This window comes from Salvelinus sp. IW2-2015, linkage group LG6.1 (assembly GCF_002910315.2).
Source record: "Salvelinus sp. IW2-2015 linkage group LG6.1, ASM291031v2, whole genome shotgun sequence".
Taxonomy (NCBI): Eukaryota; Metazoa; Chordata; class Actinopteri; order Salmoniformes; family Salmonidae; genus Salvelinus; species Salvelinus sp. IW2-2015.
Window position 1 is genome coordinate 30,218,438 of NC_036845.1, and position 5,171 is coordinate 30,223,608.

Genomic DNA, 5,171 nt, shown 5'->3' on the forward strand with positions numbered 1-5,171 from the left:
ACCGAGGAGTCCTCCAGTATGTAAGAAACACGGGCATTCTGGTTCCAGTCAGCGTCTCTGGCGTTCACTGTGAATATAGAGAGGCCGGTGTGTTGTTTTCTATAATGTAGGCCTCATATGAGCTCTCTCAAAGACAGGCGCGTTGTCATTCACATCTGATATCTGTAAGGTGAGAGTGACGCTGCTGGAGAGCGAGGGCACGCCCTCGTCAGAGCAGGTCACACTGATGTTATACTCAGAGTCTCTCTCTCGTCCAAGTCGCCGTCAGTTACTACAGTAAAGAAATTATTCGATGTTGACTTCAATCGCAAAAGGAATGTTTTCGTCATAGAGCACTGCACCCTGCCATTTTCACCAGAATCAGGGTCTTGAATATTCATCATTGTTACTACAGTCCAGGTGTAGCATCCTCAGATATGCTGTTTGTCTTTGACATGGTATTAATGCTGGTCTGTTATCATTTGTATCCATTACTTCAATAATCACTTTGCACGCGTCAGAGTGTCCTCCCTGGTCTGTCGCCTGAACGTCTATCTCATAATGTTTCATTTTTTCATAATCAACATTCCAACTAATCTCATGACGCCATCTTTTTCGTCTACTCAAATAGTTCAGCAGCACCCTCGGCAGTATTCGATATAGAGTATTGACCCTTCCGTTAGGACCTTGATCGGCATCAGATGCACTGATTGTGGTTAAAACGGTGCCTTTAGGAGCACCTCTGATATACTGTCCGTGTACTCTGCCTCGGCACAAACAGGAGCGTTATCATTGGCGTCAAGTACAGTGATGATTATCTGCATTGTTCCTGATAGCTGGGCTCTCCTCCATCTAACGCTGTTAATGTCAGAGAAATATGCTCCTGTTCCTCTCGGTCTAGAGGTTTCTGTAAAACCATCTCTACGTTTTTTACTACTACCAATTTACTATTCGGTTTTAAAATAAATGATCAGTGGGTCTAAGGTAGTAGCTTTGAAGGCCATTTATACCTACTCATTATCAACGCTCTCTCCAAGACGAATCTAGCACCCGTTAAAGCAGACTCGCTATTTCAATGTCATTGCATTCTTTTAAAACCGGAACATTGTCATTGGTATCCGTTATTTCAACTGTGATGCTGTAAAATTCCATGGATTCTCCAGAATAATCTGAAAATGTAGCGCGCAAGGTGTAGTCTGTCCGCAGAGCGCCTCGCGGTCTATTTTTCTCTCTGATAAGGATAACTCCCTTTCTTTATTCAGCTCGATGTATTCTGCGCTGTCTCCTGTATAAAACGAGCTTTACCTGATTTCAGTCTTTTGACATCTAAACCCAAATCCTGCGCGATGTTACCGACTAGAGAGCCTTTCGCCATTTCCTCCGGAATGGAGTAACTGACCTGCCCGTGCACTGAACTGAGAGAGAGGACCGAGATAAACAACAGTACTTGCCGTGCCATTGTTCTGTTCGACATTTTCCCCTGCACATGAAAAGTCAATCACGTTATAACCGTAAAACAGTCTTAATATTCAGTTTGGTTTCAGTGCTGATAAACAAAGCACAATGTGTCCAAAAATCGTATCGCCTGAACAAAAGATTCGCAGCTCCGTGTCTCCGTACTTAGTGTTCTCCGTAACCTGGACCGGGTGCTCTGCGTGCGACGCTTTTCTCTCTCTAATATATCGAGATTACGGGGAGGTACTGCTGCAAATCTGCTCTAAAACGGCAACACAACTGACCAACAGCGTCCCTCTGAGTCAGACTATTAAATTACAGAATTGAACATAGAAAGACAAACACACCAGAGAGTTGGGAATGTTAGGGCCCACTAAGAGAGGCAGAAAACTTAATTGAATTAAAACATACGTTAGTTGACATCAAATCAAATAATTTAAATATAGTAAGACATTGTTAGTTTGTAAAAAAAAACCTAAGCCAACTATTGTGGGTTAAATCTTTTGTCCAATGGAAAATAATTGCAAAAAAGGCAGATGACCTATGTAGCAAATTAGGCTAAAGTATCATTTGAGGGCTCACTAATGCAATAAAGTGAGCATAAAGTAAACATAATGGACACTAAATTGTTTGTCTTTCACAGATACCATTTAAAACAATCTCAGACACGTAATAAATGAACACAATTAAGTCACTGGTAACCATATAGACGATATCAATTAATTATCTTGGTCAATGCATGTAGGCCAAATGTACATACAGATCCCGGAAAGACGTGGAGAAAGAAAGTCTGAGCCTATCCCCACACACATGGAATTGCAAAACAACAGAACACAATGTTAGACTGCAGGTGAAACAGGAAATTAACGGAATATTGTGCATTAAATACACGTAGCCTATCACGAATGTCATGAAATACAAACGATATGTTTGCTTGATCTTTAAAGGATGGTATTATCTTTACCATCAACGATGATTCAGCTACAATGCAAGTCACCCCATTTTCAAAGCGCCGCTGTCCATGACTGTGCTGCTGAAAGTGCAATAACGATGGAAAGAAGAGCTTTTCGGACAGGGGGAATAAAATCAACTCGAACGATGCTTTTAAAGATGAAATGGATACAAATGGAAATAGATTACAGACCTCTATTGGGGAGTCTGGTTCATCCAGGATGTTCTGTTCACTCTGCATCCGCTGCACGTCCCTGTAGAACTGGGGTCCATTATCAGTACGTTCTGACTACAGGGTCTGGCGAACTGACAGTCACTCTTTCTGGAGTCAGTCGTCCTGCACACCTCGTAATTGTACACGTGCTGTAGAGGTCCTGTCCCCAAAGTGTCTGCGTAACGCGGTGGATAATACGGAATAACCGGGAGGTTGGAATGATAGAGGATGCGAGACTGTCTCCATCTGTAATTTCACTGATATAATAACCAACTAAACATGTGATGAACAGAAATGAGACTACAGCCAAAGCCAAGACTAAGTAAAAGTCAGGTTGTCATTGTATTCCTTGTCGTGCGTAAAGTCAGTGAACTCCGAGAGCACTTCAGGGAAGCTGTCCGCCACCGCCACGTTAACATTGACTGTAGCTGAACGAGAGGGCTGCCCTTGTCCTCCACTACAACAGGTGAGCCTTTGTTTCACAGCATCTTATTCATTGACTTGGCGTATAGTTCTTATTCTCCATTCTGTAAGCCCACTTCAAACAGCGCCCTGTCTGTTGCTTTTCTGCAGTTTATACGAGAGCGGCATTCTGTCCGGAGTCCACATCAACAGCCACAACTTTAGTGACAAGATAGCCCACATCTGCTGAACGAGGCACCATTTCAGCCACCAGAGAGCTGCTAGTCTGGACTGGGTACAGAACCTGAGGGCGTTGTCATTCTGGTCCTGGATCATTATTTTCACAGTCACATTGCTACTGAGAGGAGGGGAGCCTCCATCCGCGCTTTTACGCGGAACTGGAAATCCTTGATCTGCTCGTAGTCAAAAGAGCGCACTGCATGGACGACTCCACTATCAGCACTAACGGACACATATGAGGAGACGGGCACTCCGTAACCGAGGAGTCCTCCAGTATGTAAGAAACACGGGCATTCTGGTTCCAGTCCGCGTCTCTGGCTTTCACTGTGAATATAGAGAGGCCCGGTGTGTTGTTTTCTATAATGTAGGCCTCATATGAGCTCCTCTCAAAGACAGGCGCGTTGTCATTCACATCTGATATGTGTAAGGTGAGAGTGACGCTGCTGGAGAGCGAGGGCACGCCCTCATCAGAGCACGTCACACTGATGTTATACTCAGAGTCTCTCTCTCGGTCCAAGTCACTATCAGTTACTAGACTATAGAAATTGTTTGAGGTCGATCTCATCACAAAGGGAATATTGTCCTCAATAGAGCAATGCACTTTACCATTTCCATCAGAATCTGGGTCTTGAATATTCATCATTGTTACGACCGTGCCAGGTTTAGCATCCTCAGATATGCTGTTTGTTTTTGACATAATGTTGATGGAAGGTTTGTTGTCATTTATATCGATTACGTCAATAATCACTTTACAGGAATCGGTGTTACCTCCTTGGTCTCTGGCYTGAACGTCAATTTGATAATGTTTAGTTCTTTCGTAATCAACATTCAGGTTTAATTTGACCACTCCATCCTCTTTACCAATCTCAAATAGCTGGGCTGCTCCAGATTTTGGAACATGATAGGTAACTGTTCCATATGAACCTTGATCAGCGTCAAATGCAGTGACTGTGGTTAAAACAGTGCCTTTAGTCGCGTTCTCCAATACACTGGCCTTATAAACGGCTTGGGAACAGACAGGTGCRTTATCATTGGCGTCWAGTACAGTGATGATTATCTGCATTGTTCCMGATAGCTGAGGCTCTCCTCCATCTACTGCTGTTAATGTCAGATATATGTGCTCCTGTTTCTCTCGATCTAAAGCTTTCTGCAAAACCATTTCAACATTTTTACCACCGTCTGGCAAATTTTGCGTTTTTAAAATGAAATTATCGGACGGTTTCAGAGAATAGCTATGAAGGCCGTTAACGCCAACGTCGTCATCAATTGCTCTTTCTAAGACAATCCTKGTTCCCGTTAAAGCGGACTCGCCTATTTCATATTTCATTTCACTCTTTTCAAAAATAGGCGAATTATCATTTACATCGGTTAACTCAATTGTTATGCTGTAAAATTCCATGGGATTCTCTAAAATGATTTGCAAATGCAATGCGCAAGGCGTCGTCTGTCTGCAGAGCGCTTCACGGTCTATTCTCTCTTTGATAAGGAGAACTCCCCTTTCTTTATTCAGCTCGATGTATTCTGCGCTGTCTCCAGTATAAATATGAGCTTTACCTGATTTCAGTCTTTTGATATCTAAACCCAAATCCTGCGCTATGTTACCGACTAAAGAGCCTTTCGCCATTTCCTCTGGAATGGAGTAACTGACCTGCCCGTGCACTGAACTGAGAGAGAGGACTGAGATAAACAACAATACTTGCAGAGCCATTGTTCTGTCCGACATTTTCCGTATGATATCAAATAATACAAACCATATAGTCCGTTAAGAAGTCAGTAATATTCCATTCGTTTTTAGTTTAAAAAAAATCAAAGTTAAATGCCTCAACAATCCTGAAAAAAATTCTGGAACAAAAGAATCGCAGCTCGTTGTCTCCGTGCTTGGTGTTCTCTGTGACCTGGACTTTGCGCTCTGCGTGCAGCAGTTTCTCTC

The 5,171-nt window shown here is 43.0% G+C and overlaps 1 pseudogene; it reads right to left on the bottom strand.

Moving 5' to 3' along the window:
* Window positions 1-2,622: 2,622 nt before the first annotated feature.
* On the bottom strand, window positions 2,623-3,884 carry LOC139027853 (protocadherin gamma-A7-like; annotated as a pseudogene).
* Window positions 3,885-5,171: the final 1,287 nt, after the last annotated feature.